Here is a 25,827-nt window from a genome sequence, read left to right as displayed (position 1 = left end):
AAACTGAGCAGCCTTTGGACACTGGGACAGTTTTCAAAGGCCATTGCAAATGCACTCAATCTATCTTTTCTTTGCATTACTTTAAAACACATACATTCCTTGGGAAATAAAAGTAAATTTTGATGGGGGGAGGGAATGGAAGAGGGCAGGAGAGGCAAAGCAAGCAAAAGGAAATACTTGAAGTGGAAATTAATGTTGAAGAAATAGTTATTTGTGCTCAACAACGATTCCCAGGCTGAATATTAAACATATTCTATTTAAACATAAACCAAGCTATCTGCATAACGTAAACATTACATTATGTAATGCATTGCGTAAGCATCCCATTTGAGTAATAGGAGTTTATTTCAAGTAAATATGTATTTTCTCAACTAAAATAATCACTCAATCTAGTGTTATACCTCAATCAGTTTTCCAAGGATTTAATCAAGGCTCTGCATGACTGTTGGGATTTTGCACAGAAACCAAGCCTTTGCTGCACACTGGAGCATCAGAGGTTAAAGACTGCCCTAGTGGCTAAGGCCACTCCTAGAATGTTTCTTGAGCAAGTTTCTCTTCAGAGAGACTTCCTTTCTCCTTCAGCATTCCCTTCTTGCAAAATAGAGATAAATACGACAAACACAGCTTTGGAGACCTAAGCTTATCCTCATACTGTGAGCTCCTTGCCCAACATCAATGGAATTGAAACAGAAGTCTTCAGATCACCTTCTGCTCCTCTCTTGGCCTAGAAGAGATCCCCACTTCAATTTTCTCTTGCCCTTCCTCAATTAATGTACCCTGTAGCTTATTTCACATAGTTGTCGTCTTTCTTTAGTCCTTTGTCTATTGGAAAAGCTTTTAAAATGTTGTCTGGCCCTAATATGAAATCAAGTAGGAACAGTGGACAGTACTCAGCTTAGGGAAAGAACCTAGACAGGAAGACAAGCATGACCTGTTCCTCCTGCTGCCCTCTCCATTTCCAGAAAACCTGGTCCTGACGTTGTGTCTGAGCCATCATTCAAAAGCCATTCATAAGCTGTTTCCCACGAATTTGTGTAATTCCTTTTGATCCCATTAATGCTTTTGCTTCCTCAACTTCCAGCAGCAAGGAGCTCCATGACTGAATCGTGATCGTGCTTTTTCTGGACAACAGCGCAATAAGCCAAACAATACCAGGGACAGATGGCATTTTGGCTTTCGTCCCTGCTCCCCTCAGTCCACTCACAGCTGCAGACATGAATGCAAGACCTGCAAAGCTGACCCCTGCATGCACAGACACCCTGAGCTGAGCATGTCCACAGGGGACATGTCAAGACCCTTGATCCAGCCAGCTACTTTATGTCAGTTCTGTTCACAGCTCCCTCCTCTTTTACTGCAAACACAAATCAGAAATTAAACAGAAAAGTTGTCCAGCTCATGCTTTTGCAGTGGAACACGCTACTGCTGAGACCTTCCCAGCAGATGTTTTACCTGCTCTTAGACACTGCCAGTGACATGCCCTCATGCCCTCCAGAAGCAAACCATTTCCATTCTCAGATACCATTGCAGTTACAAAGCTCACCCCAATGTCAGCTCTGAGTCTCCTGCACTACACTTTAAACCCAGCCCTTCCTGTAGTGTTTACTGTGATGATTTCTGATTCCTTTCCCTGCTTCTGGAACAGAGGAGGATACAAGAACATACAACCTGCAAGATGCTTGGGCAGGGGAGAAACTTTTCCCAACGGGCTTTCAGAGCAGGCTGGTTGTCTTTTGAGCTGTGGTTGTGTTCAAGCCACACTGTGCTTCTTTACACCCACAAAAAGTTGCTCACATCTATTAGTCCTTCAAAGTATATGGGAAGTAGAGATAAGCTCACTCAGTTCCTTTGAGGTGGTGACCACGGGCAGGAAGGTCTGTCTCTAACCCGTTGCTAGTGGAAGTCCAAGGTTTCACTCCTTGGTCCTTCTCCAAAGTGTGACATACATTCAGCTCACTAGTGCTGCAAAACATGCCATGGATCTAGTGATGTATTGCATCACATTTTCACAAAACAAAACAGCAACAAGAGGTGCAAATCAAGCATTAGCAAGAAGACCCTTACTAGAACAAAACAATTTTCAGGCTGGAGAGCTCAAGGAACATTATCTTCAGAGAAGTGGGTTTCTGAGTTGCTTTGATCACATAAGTTTCAAAGGTGATTACAGCCCCATAAGTGTTTCCCTAAGCAGTATCCTGTGGGATGGGGAAGGCCAGAATACACGCAGAAGCTTTCTCTTGTACAAAAGCCTTGCCACTGACATTGTCAAAGGATCTATTGCACTCCATTGTGTCCATAATCTTCAAATTAAAGCTCCCTAAATCCACAATAGTCTAATAAACCACAAGCCTGTAACAGCCCCTTCAATTTTCCACGTTAATAATCCATGGATTAAGAGTCCCTCTGCTGCTACAATAGACAAAACTGATCTTCTCTACTGTGTCAATGACCCATGAATTATAGGGCTGTGTCTCAGATGGTTAGATAATACTTCACTCAAGTCCCCGCGATAGATTTTTCTAACAGGGCAAATTCAGGACTCTGTTTTGGATTAAAAACACATTGTGCCATTCTCACTTTTGGGACTGCTCTTCCTATTCCTCTTAGCAGTATCACTTCACAAAAGCACAACCCCCTTTTTATCATGAGAGTCCATTTTTTTTGGTATAAATGGTCTACTCACCTTTCCTTTATAACTGTATATTTAATATGTCATTTGAAAGTTTAACAAGAAGCACGGTTTCATAACTGGTTAATCAACTGATGCAAAAATCCTTCAGTTTTCTTGTAATAGGGTCTTATAATAACCTGGAATATTTTATACTGATTTGTCGATAGCACTTCTTAACACACTTGTATCACTTAATAACCCTTTATTATATCATTTACTATGAAGCACATACAGCACCTACCAGTCAAATCAGAGTGCAAAAGGGAGCAGAGTAGAGTCACTTCAGAAGAACTGCCCAAACCTGTCATCCATAAAATGCTCATCGACTTTTCTGATCGGGAGCAAGCAAGCTTCTGTAACAGCTGCATGGTTTTCACCTTTGCAAATACCACTGCAATCATCAGCCTGGATTTTTACATGCAGATGGAAATGCCCTGCAAGCCACTGGGATGGAAAGAAATGTGATGGGCAGGAGCTGACAGATTGTCTCTGTGGCATTTTCACTGGGGAACACAGTCCCAATGGCAACGTTGCCTGATAGAACAGAATGCCAATGTAATTTTTCCCCCCCTTTACTTTTTAAAGCAGAAACCTTCATATTGAACTCAAAGCCACACAAATCATTGCACATTATAGCAGGGTTGTTAAAGCCAAGGAATGTCTGTTAGGTTAGCCAGCCATGTCTCCATCAAAGCCTAACTGTTCCATACTATATCTTTTATGGCATTTGGTCCAGACTCTTATTACTTGGGACATTTAAAACAACATTGTCAGCTCCGCTAGACATGGGAAGATGGTCTGCTCTGCAAGAAACCATCCACTTCTATCTCTGTTGCTGCATCTTAAAGTATATTAAACCAGAAATTTGGTTTTATTTTGCTCTTTACAGGGCAATATATCATCTGTTTAAAAGTTAGAGAAGTAATGGTTTGGGGCAGGTAAAGCTGCGGCCTTGAATTAGGGACCGGGCTGATTCCCAAGAAGGGTGCATCCATTACTTGCTGAGGAAACGTATTTGCCAATTCTCTGGTTTACCAGACAGCCAGTGAAGGTCAGTTTTGTAAATCACCCCTAGTAGCTATAAGAGTCTATTAAATAAAATAGTCACAAATAAAGACTTGTTAACATCGATTCTGGACCTCAACTCCACTGTTAAATCTTTCAGTGTCAGAAAGAAGATCAGTGCAGCCTCTGTAGGCAATTAAAATTATAGTCAAAATTATAGTGGCAGCAACCACTGTGGTGGCTGATTAAGGGTGAAGATAAATCTCTTCTGATGCAAGGAAAAGAGTGTGATAGGAGGATGGAACAGTAATAGGTGCTGCATTTTTATTGTTCGTATAGCAATTGTGAAAACACGTGTCAAGCCAAAGTGAAGTAAGTTTTGTGCTGCTGGCTACCACGTGTGACATATTCCTGCAGCAAAAACCTGCAATGCCACAAATAATTGGATTCACCTTAGCTGACTGCCTGGTATACAACTATCAGAATCTCACCTCTTATTTCACTCTGGTGGAGATTTTCATTACTTACTTTATCGTCCTTTAGAAGACGATAAAACAAGGCTCTGAATTGCCTACATATATCTTGAGCTGCAGCTCAGATTTGTGAGACCAGATGTACTGCACTAAATGGCAAAAATAAAGAAACCTGACCCATTTACCTCATGGAGAGGCACTAAAATTCTGCCATCAGTTCATTTCCCTTTGCAAACAGGTGTAAGAACAATAACTGTATTGTCATTAGCCAGCATATAGAATAAATAGAAGGAACAAGCCCATGCTAGCTGATCCACATGCAATAGAAAGTGCTGCTTTACCTCCTATGACTGCCAGGACTGGTGCAATGAGTCTCCCCCAATTTTAACACAAAGTCAGCATTGTCTTCTGAGCCCATCTCAGCCTTTAAGTTGACCTTGCAATATTTTTCTTGGTTGTCATGCTGAGCACAGTGTTTATTTTGTTACACTATTTATACAGAGCAGACTATTTTTCCATAAGGGAAATATCAAGTGTCAAACATCTGAAAGTCCAGAGGGCTGTATACTTGGGCCAGGCTCCCTGCTCCAGAGATGGGGTGACCCTGCTGTACCCCAGTGGGACCACCATGCCAGCACTGAGCTCCCGGTGCTCAGTACAATGGCTTTTAGACCTTCCTGTGATAAAAACAGTAGTGGCATCTAATGAATTCAATCATTCAGCCCTCATTGGAATAGTAGTTGCTACCATGAGACCTACAATAGATTTTTCAGATAAGGCAAAACTATTATTCCCATGTAATGACAAAATACTAAGCCCAGAGAAATAAGGACAGTGCAACACATGCAATTGCTGCACAAGTAGCAGAACTGGTCACTCCTCTCATGTGGAAATGGTCCAGTTCCCAGCGTGGATGAGGCCAGGAGAAGCACTGCTAATGTGCTCCCCAGCCAGACATGGGTCTGTTGGAGATGAGGGCAGGAGGGATACCTAAAGGACAGCTCAGGATAACCCCAAGCCCATTCCACCAAAAGGTACTGTGCATGCTTTGGATTACAGGAGTTTGCACACCCCTCTGCCTCCCTGCCTCCAACATATTCCTACGTGCTCTCAATATACACACAGCTTGTTAGCAGCTCCACAGGGTTCCAAGGAGCAGTGAATAGACAGAAATGGGGATTGTAAGATCATAACAACCAGCTCAGTTTCTCCTGCCCTCTAAGCTCCCCTCCCTAAGCAGAGGAGGAGTGGCTCTGGAGGAAAGGCCATGAATTTTTTTATTTCCCTGACCAGAGGGTGATTTTGCCTGGTCAAAGCTATATACATTGTTCATTGTTACTAAGGCAACAGGCACCTTACAAATGCTGATAATACATAAACTAATACAACTCTGTAGTTTGCTTTTCTTTCCAGTGCAGCTTAATAACCTGTGTGGATGCTGCTGGCCGCCTCTCTCCTGCTGGGCTAAACGAGCCCTTCAGGAAGCATTATCTCCCTTCTAGCCCAGGCCCCGCGGTGCCTGCACAAAGGCAAGGCAGTGAACTGGGGAGCTGGGCCACTATCAAAAGGCAGAGGGGTTTTAGAAAGCTCCTGGGAGGAATGGGAACTGCTGTGGCAGCACCATACAAATCTGCTGCAGCACTGCTGCCTTCCAAAAAGCAGCAAAGGATTCTTAACACTCAGCATCCAGAGAGAACATGTCACTTTTACAGTCCCATAAAGGAAATCCTAGAGCACAAACCCTTTAGTTACAAGTTGTGCCCCAGTCGTCAGCATCAAGAACTAACTGGATTAAGGGCTGTTTGTTAAACTCCACCTTGCTCCCCTTCTCATATACCAGCCTCTTTGATACACATATCTGGTTATTATGTGAACACACCAGGTCTCTGCTGCTCTCGCGGTGAGAGCAGGGTTAAAAATGCTTCACTGGTCTCCTTAATCCCTCTCACATGATTTAGTCAACACCAGTGGGAGAGGAGGACTGGCAGGTTTTGCCTCCATGGCTCCCCCCTCTTCAGAAGTCAGGAATAAGAGATTAATTCAGTATTTTATTTGGCCTAGATGCTGTGGGAGCTGTCAAAAAGTAGTAGAAACTATCAACACTGAGCACATCCAACAGGTATCAGGGGCTGCATCTGCAGAGCTCATGGGTTTGAGAGCTGCTCCTGCCTTGAAGCTTGCCTTTTTCTATGCTTGGCACCATTTAAATCTTGAAACAGAAAGGGAAATAGAAATTTGAAATACAGATTTCTGCTCCTGTGCAGAGCTGCTGTAGCATTAGTTCAATGTTGCAGGGATGATGACTGTGCAAGTAGCAGAAGGAAAAGCCACCAGGAAAGAGGAGCAATTGCGCACTGCTGTGCTGGATGCGCTCCCCATCAGTGGACTTGATATACCAATCATCTGTCTGAAGAATCTGATTTTCAAGAGCAACTGTTCTGTTAGAATAACCTAAGAGATGGCCTTATTTCTATGGACCAGATATAGCCTGAGATGCAATAGGCAAATAGGAGCTCCGAGTTAAAAAGGCAATCCAGAAATGAAAGTAACTGAAGACCTAATGTATGATCTACACTTTTATTTCTCTTATTTTCTTTTTCTTTTTTTTTTTTTTTTTTTTTTAAAGACTCATGGGGGCATATATTTCATCTATTTTATGCTTGCTACCAGTCAAGCCCTTTGTCCCGATGATCTGACAATAACACAAATAACTTAAATAATGTATGTTTTACTTCCTTCCAAAAGCAAAACACAGGATGGGTAGCACGCTCTCTCTCAAAGAGCTTTACAAGCATGAAAAGAAGACAGTTTTACAGACCCCATTCTTGTGCTAGATGACTTGCTGCTGCTGCTGCAAGACAAGGGTCTTTTATTGAAATCCTGGCAGAAAAGTAAACATTTGAAATAAAGCTAAACAAGAGTTTAGTTGTTGAGGGAAAGACAGTCATCTGTCAGTATTTGGCAAACAAGCTCTTTTTAAGAATGGCCTTCCGCAGCGCTGGGCTGGGACCCCAGCACTTGGATTTAACCACTGTAGTCTGAATCCCTTTAGAGGGCTCCTTACTGTATCAAATTTGTGACACTGTTGGCTGCTGGAAGCATTATTCATTTGCCAAGTAGATCTTAGGAAAATGAAACTGGGTTACAAGTCTCAAGAACACCAAAGTATGCTGTTGGAGGAGATTTCACCGAGAGAAAACACAATGAGCTCACCACCTCCCATTGAAACTCATTAGCAAATGGTGTTTGTCCTCTAGTTATGAATTCACTACCTTCCAAATCTATCTCCCCAGACCTTGCCTGCAGTATTCTCTAACCAAAACCAACCTTTCAGGGGACACACGGAGATGTCTAGAACAAACGTGTGGGCTGCTAGGCTTAGAGAGTGGTGGTCAGTGACTTGATGCTCAGTTGATGTCTGATCATCAGTGGAGCTCCCCACAGTTTGATGCTAGGGCTCACTGTGCTTGACCACATTAACCTAGCCAGCGGTATAGAGTGCATCATCAGCATGTTCACATAAAATAATAAATTGTTCAGAAAGGCTGGTATGCCAGAGGGCAGCACACGCAGCAGTTTATCTAAATAGAAAGCAGTTTTCCAGAGAAGGAGATTGGGACTAGGTGGACAGGAACTGAGTGTGAGCCAGCAGTGCACTGAAGAAGGTCAACCAAGAATGTAACCAGCAGGCCAGGGGAAGTGATTATTACACTGTATACCTGTAGGAAGGCTACCTCTGAAGTACTGCAGTCAAGAAAGATATGAAGATGCTGTAGCCAAGGCAGGCAAAGGCTGGAACACAGAACAGACTGAGAAGTCATTTTTTCAGCCTGGAAAAGAGAGAGCTGAGGATAGGTACATCTAATTTCTTTCTCCAGCTACCTCATGGGTGGTGATAATGAAGACAAAGGGAGATGATCTTGCTTTGTGCAGGGACTGTTCTAGATGACCTGCAATTTTTCTTTTCAGCTTCAATTGTTCCATAAGTCTATTAAACCATTCCAGTGAGAATCATTTGCAGAACACAACATTTGAAGTAAGTGACTCCTGGAAAGTATGTGAGGGTTGGATTTACCATAAACTCAAAGAAAAAAAAGTCATAGGGCTGTTTCTAATCTACCAAATGCTTCCCTTGCCTCTGGGTGACTTGCCAACCCAAACACCTGTTTCATATGGGTAGAATGCAACAAATAGCTGACCCATATCTGTAATTAATCTTGAGGGCGTTTTGATTTTTCAGAGGATTAATGCACCCGATGTCCTGAATAGAAAACAAAAAAACAAAACAATCCAACCCTTCTTGAAATCAAGCAAAACCTAAAGCAGATGGGTAGACAACAGTTACAAAACAAACAAATATTCCATGGTTCAGCTCAACTTCAAATAACTTCAGCACTGAAAACCTGAGTAAGCAAAGACAGTGTGTTACCTTTGGCAACCTGCATGGCTTCGGGTTTGCAGTATCATTTCTGACCTATGCAGTCTGCTAATCAAAAATGACTATTCAGATTCTAAACAAAATAAACCTCCAAATTACTTCAGATGTAAACCATGATTGAGACTGAAATATCAAGTATTTCAAAAAGTTCGTTGTCTGTATACTCTAGTTCAGTCAACCTCGTGCCAACAGATTATGCTTCAGTCTTTGATTACATGGTGTGTGTGAAAACTAATAGGAGAGAGGTGGCCTACCAGCCCCATTTCCCTCTCTGCTTTATCAGAATGAGGCATTTCTCATAAACAACATTGATCCAGAATTTGAAACACCACAATCCTTCTCAGAAAAATTTTTGAGTGACCAAAATTTGCCTTATTCTCTCTTAGTATGAACCTCCCTCCTTCTCAAGATAGAGTTGTAACTGACTTCTTCTAAATTTCTTAATTTAGAAATAATTTATCAAGAAATAATTAGTTTCTTCCCTCTTCAGATTTTCAGGTGTTACTCTGTTTCTCTGGCAGATGAACCAGAGTGACAGCATGTCTTAATAATAAGACAGAAGTGCTCTGGGAAATCCATTGCTACAATATATGCAAGAGGAGATGAAGTGATGGGAGAAAGAGAGCATGAACACTTGAGACCCCCAATAAGATTTGGATCATTGTACAGACCCTTTACACCACGATTACTGGAGGTGTTGACAAGCACCATTTTTCCTGGAGGATGTAAGAGACAAGGATTAGTTACAGCCCACATTAGTGCATCTGACTTGCTTCACATTGAAAAACCTCTTCTGTGGTTGCTATTGGGGTGGCTCTGGGAGAAATCCCTGTTGCCAGATATCCCATTTACCCTTTTTCTCATGCTTTTTGCTATCTATCAATAAGATAATATCTGGCCCATGCAGATGTACAAGGCAGAAGCTTTCTTTTCTCTGTGCCCCAGCCAACATGAGACCATCTATAGCATTTCACAAATATGCATCTTGTCACAATTTTTTTTTGGTATTTTGATACCAGGCTCTGGCAGACACAGCTTAAGTTTCAGCATATTAATCATACTCCTCCACACCCCATCAACACTGATCTTATCACACAGCTACTTTTGTCTCAGGAACTCCTTGAACTCTGTGCTCTGAGCCTACAAAAATTCCCCTTGTCCCCCAAACCTCGGGAGACCGATATGGTCATGGTCCTGGTGAGGAGGGCTGAGAGCACATCCTCCAAAGAGGAGCAGGCACTGAGAGCTCTTAATTACATATTTGTATTACTACACTAGAAAGTACGTTAGTATCAGAACTAACTCTGCCTAAGTACCAGTACTAAGCCTAAATCATGCAACACACATAACACCTAAAATGTAAGGTTAAGAGGTATTCTAGCTAAGATTTTTTTTCCCCAGTTCTTGGCCATTTCTTCAATGGACAAAGAGAAGCAGGGGGAAAAAGTACAGCTTTCCTTTTTCTCTAGGAGTCAGGATGTCTTTCCACAGCAAAGTATTTCTGACAATGTTCCTCCTAGGTCTCTCCAGCTGACTGAAAACTCAGTTTGGAAGAGGAACTGGAGGTAACCTGACTGCAACAACGTGTATTTTACTCCTAACACTGGGTCAGAGTGCCCAAGGCCAAAGAGACTGCTAAAGCCCCATCCATCCCTCCCAACCACCCCTGTTTGTCTCTCTGGTTGTATTTGCTGCTGCAAGACACTGCTAGACCATTGCCTGTAATCAGATATGTTATACACATCCACATGAATAACAGTTCCTTTGATCTTCAAAAGAGTTTCACTTCTTTGATTATGAGTTTATCAGTAGCACATAGTTAGGCTGCAGACACACACAGTTTATTCTTTTGATTGCAGGTATACAGCCAGCACATGTCCTTTATGCTGTATCCAAGTATTTATTGAGACAAACTGCCTTAGCTTTTCCAGGAGACAGTCCTTCTTGGCAGGTGTAACAGAGTGAGTTTCTCAAGATAGCAAAAGCCATCACAGCTCATAAACTACCTGCACCATGGCTTTTCCCTCAAGATGAACTTTGAAATACTCCATATATCCCATGTTGGTCCCAATAGCAGTGTATTAAACATGCAGCATCTTTGCATGTGGTTTAACTCTCTGGCCATGTCTAAGCAAAAGGGTGTCAGGAAAAACAAAACAATCCACAAGTAAAATCTAGAATTACAGGCAGTAAAGGATGTTTTTCTCTTCGCTCACACCAAGCTGAAAACAGTAATGAAGAGACACTAACCTGGAAACTGCCCCACAGTCATGTACAGCACATAAATGAGAAGAAATGCAATATCTGCAAAGAGAGAGATGAGAAGTACTACAGAAGTCATTCTTTTCCATCAGTATTTGGTAGCTGATTTGGTTTCTGACCCATATGGAAGTGCTGGCAGGGCAGCCCAGAACACCTGCTGCCATTTAGGCAAAATGCATCAAAACAAGGGCAAAAAAAAACAGTTGGCTATTTTGTGTTTGGAAGCCTACAGCTAATACTATTAAATCTGTTTAATTTTAATAGCAATCTGCTTAGCTCTTCTTTCATTAGAAGAAGATAAAATTCTGTTTGAGGTGCACGTGATGAAGTTGTGTCATCCAAGTGTGTGTGAGAGGAAGGGACATGCTAAGGAAGCTCCTCTGGCCATGGCCTGTGGTCTCCTTCCATTCCTGCTACCTCCACTTCATCACTGCTTTTGCCAGCTTTCTGATTGTACTCCGGACTCATCAGTTCTTTGTGTTTCTTTCCTGTGAGCAGAATCAAACCAAATACAAGGATACTGTCAGAAAATGGACTTGCCCAAAATATTCTGAATCAGGAAAAAAAAGTCAGATTTTTTTTTTGTTTTTAAGAATAAAAATCCCTTCCATAGCAGGCAAGAGCAGATCAGATTTTTCAGAAGAGTTCAACATGCTGTTTAACATATCCAACTGCCTAAAAAAATTCTGGCCCCCATTACAATATTGAACACCTGGAACTGGCCACGCTTGGTTTGGATGTCTGCTCTTAAAAGCAACAATAGCTTGTGCTGTTGCCGGTAATTCAGTTTTGGAAGCAGAAGCCTTGATTTATATAAACTCCATACTAATGGAGAATTACTTCCAGTTTGTTACAGATTTCAGCACTGAAATTAGGTGGTTTTCTTGCCAAATTCAGGCCCAATGTGATTCCAATTGAATGGGTTTTGAAGAGCTCCAGTCCTTTTTATAATACTGCAGCATGGCTTGCAAATGAGCTTTTACATGTTTGGGGTTACCCAGCACTACAAATCGTTGTTTTATCAGATGCAGCTGACTGAAAAATGAAAAAACACTCCCTCTTTCCTCCCACTCTAAAAGCATTTAAATGCAGTATTTCCGGAAACCTGCCTGGGTGGAGGGAATTGGCAGAATGGATTGTAGTGCATAAAATACGGAGGGACAGATGTTTAGCTGATTACTTTAACAGATACAATGGTGACACAAGGATGACAGCTCTATTAGATTTCAGGAGGTGGTGTGTCACTCCTGCAGTAGGCTACTCCACATCTTCATAAAAAGCGCTTTTTATGAAGTGAGGCAAGACAGACTCAGATAAAAGCAACACAAGAATGCTAGTCAGCCATAATCATGAACTCTATTAAAGATTTGCAGGAAATCACATTAAATAGGAGCTCAAAACTACACATCAGCTCTGTGGCATCCCCAGCTGGTAGAAGAGCCTTTATTTTTGCAGGCCACTGCTGCCTGGTGCACCCTCTTACCTGGTGCTTTCACCCAGATGTAGATGGTGCTCTCTCCAGATGCAGAGAACTGCCTATTTCATGGAGCATTGCTACAGGAAGGACTTTCAGAGAAGATCCAGTCTTGAACTTGCAAAATCACAATAGCATGGTATCGCTAGTGACAAAACCCAAGCTGGAAACCCATGTAATCCACAAGACAAAAGCAGCCTCATCTCCAGTGATGTCTGCTCCTCTGTGCTATTCATTTTAGCTTTTCCAGTCTTTGCTCTTTGCCAGTGACCTTCTTCCACTTCAGTTTGTATTTACTTTTAAAATATCTTTTTCAGCTCTTGAATCCCAGGTGTTTCTCTTTCTTCAACTGACACTCAGGCTGTGCATCAGGCAACCATCATGACTTGGCAAAGGTTTACTGGGTCAGTGGAGGAAGACCCTCAAATACAGATTTTTGCTATTACAGTTGTCAGTCATATAAGTCCTTAGAGGCTGCAAGAGCATGAAAATTAAATCTACAGATTGAATGATGCTGCTTCCCCCCACCCTAAGTGCACATGTGGTCTTGTCATCTTGTCGGTTTTATCACGGTTAGTGACAGTCCCCAAAATAATATTGGACAAAACCATCAAATTTCTTATTCCTGCTTAAGCTGAATACCGAATATGAGCTCCCCAAATTGCAATGACTTACTCTGCTTCATCTGTCACTTTGTTATTTTTTTTTCTTTTTAATATGTAGAAAAGATAGGGGTCCCGCCCACTCAGGACAAAGCAAGGAAGGTTACCAATTTACTGATTTCAAATTCCAGTGATACTACACTGAGATTCCTAAAAAAATTAAACCAGTGACTCAAAGCACACAAGGAGAGTTATGCCCCAGGCAATAACGTACAAAATTATGTCTTGATATCCACAAGTGGGGCCACCTGAAAACATCTGTACTGTGCCTAGCAGTCAAATTGGAGGAGAAGCTAAAACTAATAAAGTGATTCTGACCTGTAGATGTCAATCCTTGGCCAGTCACACTTGGTCATTGGGAACAAAAACACTCGTAAGAGCCCCCTGGAAATCCAGGGCATACAGTCAACAGCTATGGAAAAAGCAATGATGCTCATTTTAAAGGCAAAGTTAATTTCTACCAAACTTTTGGTCCTAAATGTCTAGCCAACTAAAATAAAACCCAAACCCATGAAATCTTTTGCTTTGTATTCACGAGTATTCTTCATTAACCTCCTTTTTGCTAATATTAACATAGCACCCTGCTAAAACAGGCAGAGAAACTTGCACATTTTTTTTCTTAGGAAAGAGAGAAAGCAGATAATCAGCTGCATGCAAGAGCTGTGCAAACACATCACAAGGTGTGCTGAGGATGGATACACAATAGTACAGGCAGTTTCTGCTGCAAACATGCACAACCTTAACAGAAACAAGAAACTGGTGCTGGTTTAAATGGCTAATCAACAGCCCAGGGTTTTAGGTGTGATGAGTAATTGGCTTACATGATTTTTGCTTGTCAAATCTTAAAGGACCTAAGCAGCTGGAGCCCTCTGCCCTTGCTAGAAAATCTGCATCAAGCTGGGCAATCTTAAATAGTGTAAATAACTCACAGACACTGAGAAAGAAGTTGGTGTGTCGCAAGGTGCGTTTCCTGGAAAACTCTAATAGCAAAGGACAGGATTTTGGAGGATGACATCGGGGCTGAGGACTGTTGTGTTCTTCCTTGGTCACCTGTCTTCTCTTTAAAGTCAAAACATGTTCAGTTTGTCTAGTTAAAAATCAACATGAAGTGGGTCTTCACAACTCAGAGCAAGAAACACCCCTTCAAAAATATAACAGGTTTCATCTTATTTTCACTGGCTGGCATTTTCACCAGTCTCAAGAGGAAGGACAAACATTGTGTGCTGCTAAATCACTTCATCAAGTCAGACCCAACAGCAAATGCTATTGTGTCTGTAGAGCTAAGTAATCAATCCAGCACCCTGTGTCAGTACTAAGTATTCATGAAAAATTGAAAGTCTGAGAAGCAAGGTTAACAGTTCCACGAGTCATTTGCTGTACAACCTCATCCAGTAGAAACCAACTTCTCTGATACACAGTGGGCCTTAGGGCTCATCTCCACACCAAAAACGCCCTGAATGTGGATTTACCAAGGGAAGTTATATATGTAGCTCCCCCAGGTGCACTTCTCTAACCATCTTGTCAGTGGAATCAGCTCTCAGCCTCTCCCACCCTTTCCAACATTTGCCAAACCCTGCTGACATTTACTCATCATTGAGGGCTGGGGATAAGTAGGCAGCTGACAGAGGTGCCTTAGTTGAGTTTACCATTTGTTACCCTCTGCGATTAGAAATTTTGTTGCCAAGTTTCTAAAACTTAGACCAACATACAGTATCAATGCTAATAAAGCACTAAAGATTTCTGTTCTATTTCAGTTCTATTCTTTCTTCTGTCACATGTTGACCCAAATTAATTTGCATAAATTGTGACTTTTATATAAGAGTTGTACAACTCTAAAGTCACATTCTACTTGCAGTTCTGTACACTGCTCCACTGGTGCTAGTTTCCTGAAGAGCCCAAGAGTGTAAGTGTAGGAAATGGTGTGCAAAATGTCAAGGTCATTTTAGTGTTAAGTTCTTTTTCCAAGCAAGATTGCAGGAGAAAGGTAGTCCTTTGAGGGAAAAAAAAATGAACATATGTACTCAGTAAATTCTTGGTGCTTCATGAAAAAGCTTGGCCAGGATACAGTTATGGCTAATAGCCCAAAGCAGAGCTAGTGATAAAAAATTCCTCATACACAAACTAAACAGTGTAAAAGTTGAACTTAAAGCCTTCTCCTGAATGAATGCCCAAACCACATTAATTATTTCATGCACCAAGTGGCTAGACAAAGAACTAAGAGACAAAGTTAGGATGAAAAACCTGAAAAAGCCCCAAATCTCTGTATTAAAATTATAATGGTATCTCACCACTCTCACATTGATATCCACAGAGAACAGGGCATCAGTATGGAAAGGGATGCCTGCATATCACTGTTTTCATAGAAGCCTTTCCAACATGCAATAAATGACACTGGAGAAGCTTTGTGGAGATACTTTGGGAGATGATAGAATTAGGTACCTATACCACAATTTGCTCAAGGGCAAAATGATTGCTGAGCAAAAGACCTTGCTGTGGACATTGGTAGAAAATACAAAGCTAGAGATATTAAAAATAAAATATTTTCTTCCTAAAAAAACCCCAAAGCAACAACACACACAACACACTCCAAAAAACCCTCCCAAACCCCAAATCTTTGTCACTTGAAGGCAGGCAGGGGAAGAGTTTGTTCCTCCCCATATCAGATGTCACTTCAGCCAGGGAGCCTGGCTCATGGTGAAGGATTTGAGCATGAATCCTTCATACTCCCAGTAAGGAGCAGTGGCACCATTTTGAACGAAAATGTTTTGACTGCTAATGAAATATTATTGTGCCCATAGGAAATAGAAACTTAAGCAAAACAAAAGCATAACTTTTACTAGAGCAGCCCAATTTTTTATTAAGGAAACTATTTAAGTTGGGCTTTTTACCAGCCACAGCAGAGCATCATTGCCTGTATCCTAATTGTAGCTTGACCCAAACTGCACAAGGAAAAAAAACCAAAACCCACCAAAAAATAAACCCAGAGCGATTTCCTTTCAAGAAATTTTCCCCATGACTTGATATCTGAAAGCAAAGTTTTCTGTAACAAAAGAAGGGAGAACAGCTATACCCATTTAAATCAACCAAGATTTGGCTCTGAGACATTCAGAAATCAAAAACACACAGCAGATGCAATTTTGTCTTGCAGCAGAAATAAGTATTCAACTTACTACAAGAATGTCCCAATGGGCAACTTTTTTAGACATAAATTTCGACCAGAATTCATTTAGTTTTGCAACAGATGCTTTGAATTTGAGTCTGCTTGGTCTCAAAAGCATAAGACAACAGCTGACTGTAAACCATATTTTCCTATCACCCCCATTCACGTATCAATTTATAAACTGCTGAATGAAGTTAATAATAGAATCAATTTTGTGCTTAGGATTTACAAACCATTTGGAAGAGTTCAGCGTGCTCTGACTTTATTTTTTCCTCATCACTAAGACACATTCATTAACTACCATTAAAGAACCTCTGAGTAGTTTCTAGGGACCATAACACAACTATTAGAAGCCTTTTGGATCCAAACAGTAGTTACTCAACTCCAATCTATCTTTCTAACTCTCGACAGGCACTACATAGGCAGACATCAAAAAGAGCCGAGTATTTGATGAAATTTTCATGGAACAATGTATGGGCAGCAGAGAGGTTGCACACTTCCTGTGTTCATGCCAGGTTTATCTTGGGGTGCACAAGCTGGAGGTGCCTCTGATGTACCTCCAAGAGATTAACGCTCAATATCTTTAACTATTCACTACAGTATTTGAAACATGAACAAATCTAAAGCCTCTCAAATAAACAATGTTTATAATATTGGGCAGAAAACAATGTTGGAGTTAATGTACTCGTAGAAAGGGAGTTTTAAAAATGTGTTCTATTTTCCTGTTTCTTTGAAAGGGTCCAAATGAAAATAACACTGTTCTTGTGCTCTTTGCCTTATCTGTCAAAGGGAAATATTTCCCTGAATGCCACCAGCTGTTTTATATCCTAATTAGGAGATTGGTTTGTTATTGGTACTTGCAGAAAAATATATTTTACTGATAACAACAGAGTAAATATTTATGCCTATTAGTTACAGCCAAAGAGAAATAGTTCAGAAACAGCTTTACGCAGTTCTTACTCTACCTGTTAGCAGTGTAACTACTTGAAGTGTCATGAATGTTAAATTCAAAAGAAAAAAAATCAACAATGAGAGCAAGTGAGTCTTCATACTTGTTCTCCCCAAAAGCGAGGAGACACCCTACCCCATTTTTACTTCATTTTTTTAAAATTCCAAATGTGTTGAAATTAAAATACTATCAGTGCATATGTGATGGCTGCTGTCTGTAGCATCTTGTGTGCATTTGTTCTACCCTGCAAATGAGTTTGCTTCAGTTGTGTTACTCTGCAAGTATAATTTGTTAGCAAATCTCTCTGGTATCTCGCCACAGAAACAACAAGTTTTAGGCAAAAATTGGAGCATACTAATGAAAGACAATGTTTACAGTTACAAAATATATTCTTGAAACCAAAGCCTGGATACCACTACCACTTGTCCAAGGTTAACTTCATGTACACTAGAGATTTTACAAACCTCAGGACCGCTGCAGTGCTTGAATAAAGTGACTCATGTGTAACCCTTCAGAAAATAATAGCAGCATAAATTTACAGTTGTTTATATCCGAGAAAAACACTTACACCCTTAGTTTTAAGTACATATTTAGCCTTAGTAAACTATGTTTAAATTCTTAACTGTACAGGGGTGAAATCTGATTCAGAGACCTCATGAGATAAGAAAAATCTAACGAGAAACAATTCACTCATAATTGGAAAGTTGTTTAAAACCAGTGACACACAAAATTGCTGAGTAAAAACATGGTCTGTTGGTCTTATCCTATTTCTCATAAAAAAGGCAAAATTTAACCAAAATCTGATGATATATATGGGTTATCCAAAGCATGAATGAAAACATACACTTAGAGGATTTCTCAAAGTAGAAACACTGTGTGGGAAGGAATATTAAACTTGAAAGTAACTCTGAAGATTTTCTGTAATTATTTCCCACCCCCCACTGCAGATCTTTGCACACCAAGTGAAAGTCTATCTCAGAAACTCTATGTGCCCCACCAGTTCCACTTTTTGATTGGAAAAAACATACAGAGAAATAAAGAAAATAACATGAATGAGTTTTGTTTAAGGGATATAACCTGTTCTTACTCTCCACCATCAACCACAGTACAGCTCAGCTCAATGAGATCAAACTAAAACATTAATGGAAGACAACACAACAATTCCTGACCCAATACTTGTAGATCAAGATCACTTCAGGACCTACATCCTGGTAAAGCTTTTTGCAGTTATGTTATTCATTATATAACAATGTCCATGTAGTTACACATGTTTAAGTACCCTAAAGGATCAATACTGTTGGAAAAACAGTTTGCACTCCTCAACCACACATTTTTGAGCATAAAACTTAACATAAGGATGAACTGTTTTGTGCTAGAGATGATGCTATAGTGAGAAGTTCAAGTATCCCCTTGCCATCCCCTGAAAAGATGTGTGCTGTTTTAAGAGCTGTAGGCTTTACTCTAATGCTGATAAACACAGAGAGGCAGATTTCCCATTGATGTCCATGACAGCAGTGGAAATTGGCTGCTGGGGTGGTGAACACAAATCCTCTGAGCAGGTTTCCATTTTCTTCCAGATATTACAACTATTCAAAATCCTACCATTGTTTTTGCCCATCCCAAATTCTTCGTGTTTCCCAAGAGCATGACACTGGTGACTGAAAATGCAATTGCCTTGCGCTGCTGGGAAAAGAACTAAGCAGTTTGAAAGGAAAAAACAAAGAGCAGCACAGCCTGCTGACTGCTGTTGAACAACAATCACCACCCAAAGCTTTTTCCAAATATATTCCCATCCCCGCAAGTCAACATAAGGGCTTTCAAACAACACCTCTGGTCAAGCCCTTGTTTTTCTTGGAAGCTTTCACTCAGAAACCTAGACTAATAGATTCAGGCCATGAAACAGTCCAAGCTTTTGGATTCTGGGAGAATAGGGTTTCCAACCAGCTCTCAGTGAGCAGGTATCTACTATCTGTCATCACTTCCCTGCTCCATGGAGCAACTGGGGAGGATTACCCCTTTAATTCTCCCAGAGAACCTGGTTGTGCCAGGTATCAGAAGATATCAGACAAGTATGTACCAGGTATCTCCAGGCTCGTGTGTGCACAGTCACACCCTTTCTGTACAGATAAGGAACTTGCTCTGCATGAGGCTGAGGCACAGTCACAAAATCAATCCCCTCTCCATGCGTTCCTGCTCTCCCCTTCTACTGCCTTGTTCCAATCCCCACCTAACTAAAGTACCAATGCTGGACACTAACACTGATCTCCCCCCGACCCATCTGATGGCTTCTTCAGTACCAAACTGCCAGCTCAGGTTTTCAAGTTACCAAATTAATTTAGCTTCACAGAGTACTTTGGGGATGCTGAAAGCATTAAGCAATGAGGGGTACACAGTCATATAGCCTTGATATTCTGCACTGCTAGTGAGCCATCTTTCACAGGAAGAATTATTCATCTATCTGCCTGATGTATATGAAATGCATGACCAATATTTCCTATTCTAATTTAAGTCAGTTTTCATTAAGTCCTTTGTTTCTGCCACCCGAAGCAGCAAGCTTTGAACAGGGTATTATAAATGAAGAACATTTTACCTTCACTCCACACAGAACAGACTGCTGACTTAATTTAAAAAACAACTTAAAAAAATGAAATCAGACAATGATGCTATTAAAGAGTTTCATAGCATTGTAATTTGAAGTCATTTTCTAAATGGATCTAGAAAGCATAAAAGACAAGTGACTGAATAATACCTCAGAAGACTGTCTAAACAAGAAATATTTTTCTCATTTTCATCTATGTGATGCACACACGGGCAATGATAATGATAGAAAGGAAATAATTTCTTTAATTACTGCATGATAGAGTATAATAGAATAAAACAGCTATTGTTGGCTAGGATTAGGATCAGATGGATGCCTCAGAAGGAAACCCCCGAGACGTGACTGGACAAACACCAGGCACAAATACATGCAGAAATTCCACGAAGCACTTTATTAGTGGGGCCATTCACTGAATGGCAGCTGATAAGGTTTTCAATAACATGGACACTGCTAGTTGTATAATGCTCCGTAATCTAAACATAATTAAAAGTGTTAACAATTTTGTAGCCTTTATCTGAACACATTTTTCCCACATGCTTTAGGTGACCGGGTCATAATCCAAAGACAAGCAACTCTCTTGTTTTACACTATTAGTCTAGCGAGTGGCAATTTTTTTGCTGTGCACAAAGGTCATTATACCCCAGGCAACGTCTCTTGTCAGTATCTTCCACAAATCCAGGATGCACGAAAACAAACACAGATGGATTACATGTTGCCTATTAACTCAGCATTTCTTTTCCTTTCCTCAGATGCCAAAAAATAATTAAAGAGCATTTGTGTGTGAGTGGTGGTAATGCATTCATATAATTTGGCAATTATCTTGTCAGCTACCTTTATTAGATTCTCAATTCTGTAAATTGCTTTAAAGTATGTGCTATATGGCTCTACTATGCTTACTACACCAGTTTCTGCAATCACAAGCTTAAAAATATATATTTTTTAACAGTAAACAAGATTTGAAGAAGCTCAGGATGTATTTATATTAAAGATTTTTTTTCTTGTTTAAAGTCAAGAAGCTAAATCCTGCCCAAGAGGTTAAGTGGGATTTTTTTGCTTTGCTTTTTCAAGAGAAACTCAGTTCTCTTTTAGACACATACGCAAGTAAACCATTTTGGAAGATACAATGTCCCCAAAATCTCCCCTTTAGTTATCAGTAGGCACATCAGATTTTTTCAATGAATTTAAAAATTTAGCCAAGAGAATATCGCCCCAAAACAGGATTAGGAAAGAAAGTATAGATGCTGGCCTCTGTTGGAACCCAGCTTAAAAGAGAAGCCTTCACCCCAAAACAGAAGACAGTGAAAGAAGAACTTGAACCATTGGCAGGGAAAGGTACAGGGGCACCAAAGTTAGGATCACCCACGGTAAAGTGCCAAAGTTGGAGACACACAGGAGTAGAAAAGTGAGATTTTGTGAAGAACATCATTACTTAAAACGTGAGAACTAACTGATAAACTATTGCGTAATCATGATCTTAATGTATCCCAAAATATGTATTTTTTTTTTTCTCTCTTATTTCCCCCACCTCCCCATACCCAGTGAATACGAAAAGGTACAATAACAGCTTACAAAGTGCTTGGGTAACTCGGTTTCTCTCATATTAGCTACATGTTTTAAGGAAAGATTTATCTGTCTCCAGTTTCCAATACTTACTGACACACTGAGATAGACCGTAACAACAGCAAAGCCAAACTCACGCTGAGGGGCATAGAGTGCATATGAGCCATTAAACCCTGCTTCAGTGCTACTTGGAGCACTGATGGATACTTGGAGGATAATTACTAGCTCACTTTAATTTGCAAAAATTTCTCACGAGCCGGGATAATTGAATGCACAATAAAACTATATGGAATTGTTTGAACATTACATTCATACTGTAATGTGCACCTAACAAATGCAGATGGTTTTTAGGGTGTATACTCCCTTACCCCCTTCCTAAAATCTAGAAACAGGGAAAACTTTTCTACTCTGTAGCTTGTTTGTTTTTCCAGTTATAGGTAACACTGAATGTACTACCTGGGTCTCCTTCCTGGGTTACATACAACCACATACTCTGGATATAAGAAAAACACAGATGCGTGAAGAGTAAGAAAAGATTTCGAGAACTGCACACAGAGCCAGGCAATTTCAAATACATTGTTGAGTGCCTTTTCCATCACAATGCTAAGAACTTACATGGGCATATTATGCTTGATTTCACAATGAGGCACAATTACAGAACTCAATTTGCAAGGCTTGATTGCACAATGTTGACAAAAATCACACATAGCAGGGCTCACACCCTCCTCACTCAACCATATTCGTCAGCTCTTTGCCTGTGTGAAGCTACAGACACAAGGGTGACTTCAAAGCTGGTGCAACTTTGCACTTTGAATAACACACCTGAGTGCAGGACCTTGAGTCTCCAGCAATCCTGGATGCGGAATGGGTACCTGGGTACCCAATATCAGGCAATGACAAGAGGTAACCAGACTGAACAGGCCATGCAGGCAGATACTGTGGGTCCCCAAGCACATGGGAAAATGTTGTATCCAGCATAAAAATAGTAAAGATGGCATAAATTACAGTCACCATCACCAGTACAACGGGAAACTAGACCTGAGATTGCCTAAATTTGGGCATATGTGACTATGACTCTTTGAGAAATAGATCAGCTATGAGCTTAATGGAGCTAAATCAGATGCCAGATCTCTCTGAAATTCAACTCATTGATTTAGATACTGTCTCTTTTCTAAACATTATATCCAGAGAAACACTGAAGTTACATAAACATAGAGACAACCTATTTTCAAAGTTTATAGCCAAACAGAATTCAAAACAAAGTTAACAAGAGTTCATTTCAGATATGAAGAAAAAGCATTTTTTGGGTATTTAATGGATGTTCAAGGAAATTTTGTAACAATGCCACAGAGTTTCTCAATTTACAAACTATGCAATATCATATTTTAAGATGGGCTAAATGATTGTCTTTACATGAATTTTACTAATGACTTCTATGGATTGTCTGTATCTGGAAAATTTAAAACTATTACCAAATTGGACAGAGAGTTTCCTTTCTTTCCCTTTCTGCCCCCATCAAATGGTTTTCTGTCTTCCTTTTTCTCCATTGGGAATGAAAAACATTTCTTCAGACATAGCTTCCCAGTTACAACATTAGCTTGAAATTTTCATTGAAGTGACTTACAAATGAGCAAGGTGCCCAGGAGTCTAAAATCTGCTTTCATAAATGGCTTAGGAAGACAAACTATAAAAACTATAAGAATGCCAACATGCATCTGGTATTTCTGGTATTCTGGGTGCTTTAGAAAAACCTCTTTAGATCCATACCAAATTTAGATAGTTAAATATCTATTTAGAGAGCTAAACATACCAGAATACTTGGCTATCTTTCCATCACAGCAGGATCTGACCCCCTAACCTAGGTATCTGTATTTAAATAATACCACATGATTTCCAAGGCCTGGATCCCAGTATCTCCACTTAGAGGTGAGTGCCCTAACCGGTACACTCCAGACTCTGTTTAACTTTTTTTTTTTTTTTTTTAATTATTCAGTGAAAATCAGAACAATTTTAGCTGAAGAGACCTCTGTCCTGCTTATTTCATAACCAAATGGTTTGGGAACAAGAGACGGAAACACAAACCTACTGCAGGCAGAGGAGGGAACCCGTCAACCAGAGATAAGACCTCCCTAGTCCTGGAGGTGGTGAATTTAATGGAACCTGGTTCAAGGTTGCTGCTGTGCGACACAGACCTGCCAATTTTCACAGAGAAATCCAGCAACAGATTATTTTCCCTACTACATTCTGAGCAGCTGAAAACATAGATAATATTGTTCTTGTACTGTGTTAAGTGTTGCTAATCCTAAGCCACCACTTCCTCTGTTTGTAAGGAAAAGAAATATTGAGAGCAAAACAGTTCAGCTCTTTTTTGGCATTACTTTTATGTAAGCAACCATCATTTAACATTGCACAGTCAATCCCTTTTACGACACACTAACAATTGCAGATATTTCACAACTAGAATGATCTCTGCCAGCTTGCTCACAGATTTTTATTAAATTCAACCTTGAGACATATTGTGTCTAATCCTTAAAGCGTCATTAGTAGTTATAAGTCTATTAATACAAAACTTAAGCCATTGCATTTTGTCTATAACTTAGTGCATCCCTCCACAATGTCGATGCCACTTTATCTTGCTAAACAAACTGGCCAAAATATTCTCCCCCAGAATAAAGCAAACTCTAGCACGACTGTCCTCTGTCTGGCTCAGACAGTTCAGGTGGTAAACTTTGTGATACTACTGCTTGGAAATAGGATTAAGGGGAAAGAAACCACAATTGTAGAGTCTCTGCTAGAGGTCAGCTCACATATGCTTCCCTGTATGTATCTGGCAGCCTCGGAAAGGCAAATACCTAATCACAGCGGTATGCAAACCGTATGGTGAGTTCAGACCAGATACAATTACACCATCAGGAAGCATATAATCGGCAATCATTTGCAAAAAGCCGTGTTAGGACAGGACGGTCCTATACCTCCCCAATGATTTATAAGCTACAATTGTAATTACCTCTTTGAAAGAGCATAGAGAGTGGCCTCTCACCAAATGTGTGTACAACAGCCAGACATCCCTTCCACCCTCTTCTTGGAAGAGAGAAGAAACAAATGAGGGTGATTATTTCGTTCTAACAACAAAGATCTTGCACAGAGTGAAAATGATTCACAATAAATAATTTCCAGTTGGTGAGAGGCTCTAGAGGCAACAGTCCTGCCTTTGAACCCAAGAGGAATAAACAAAGATCCTGTCCAGTAGACAAAAATATCTGTCCCAGTGCCAAAGGCATCTCAAGGCAAGCATAACTAGCAGGTCCATGTCCAGACACCTGAGGCCTTTGAAGATGAAGACATTAGCGGAGCTCTGACCTGGAGTCGTACTACTTTTCAAACATTTGTTTATATTTGTACATGAAGAACAGAAACACAGTAGCCAGGAGACTGAAGAAAAGGAGGAGACAGAATCAGTGAAAATGTACTCAGATCATCGCCAAAGAGAACAAAACAAGCTAGTGAGGTAAGTACGGGGCAGAGGTGAAGGTCAGGATGAGCTACATGGTGCAAAACCTGGTCAGAGGAAGCAAAGATGATGATACATCACCTCTGCGTAACACAGCTCCCCAGGGCAGCAGGTGCAGAGGATCTGTATGCTGTGAGTTGATCCTGCCACATAATACACAGCACTCTCCTGAAATTCCCTTTCTCTTGTAGAAGAGGAGGAGACTGGAGCAGGCCCAGCTGTGTGGAGTCCAGCCCAGCTCCATAGCACAGAGGATGGCCCTGGGGCCAGTGACTGCCTTCACTGACCAATCTTACCAACTTATTCAAGAAATTCCAACATTTTTTGACATATTCCCAAGAGAAACAGTGAAATACCAAAAATTTTCAAACACTGCATTCAGTGTTTGAGCACATGTTGAAGACATTCCTTGGTTGTAAGATGCATTTTCATTGGGTTTGTGCTATTACCCTCACTTGAGATAATGGCAAGGAAGGAAATCATACCCAAGATCTCTGCTTTAAAACAAACATCTACCACTAGTATTTCCCTCCATCCTGTCTGACTTGGAAGTGACCAAGTGTTGTTTCCTCAAGCCACCCACGCTGTGTTTTCCAGTATTATAACAAGAACTTCTATTCCAGGCAATGAAACAATATGACAGTTGGAACTAGTTGAGCAAAAAGGGGAGGGAAGAAAAGGCTCAGCTACAAGTCACTTCACATCCTCATCCCAAGGGCTCACTAGACTTCTGCATGTTTTAAGTCACACCCATCTTCATTAAATGGATATAAGAAAGGGTATCTCCCCTGCCTGAGGGACCAGCTTCCCTCTTCTGCCATGCCACCTCCCAGACCAGCCACTTAACAGCCAAAATCTGATATCCTCTGATGATCCTCTACAAGAGTCAACTGCATCATAAGATCTACATGAATGTCCCCAGAATTCACGCAGTGTCAGTGCAAGAGAAAGGGACAGACAAAGGTGCTGGTGTAGGATCAGGGCATAACGTAGCAACCATATTACAAGCAAAGCATGATGAGAAATTATTCTTTCCAAGAAACAGAGACAAGAAGGAAGGAGATGG

Source organism: Columba livia, chromosome 10, assembly GCF_036013475.1.
Source record: "Columba livia isolate bColLiv1 breed racing homer chromosome 10, bColLiv1.pat.W.v2, whole genome shotgun sequence".
NCBI classification, from domain to species: Eukaryota; Metazoa; Chordata; class Aves; order Columbiformes; family Columbidae; genus Columba; species Columba livia.
Note: the sequence above shows the minus strand (reverse complement) of the source record.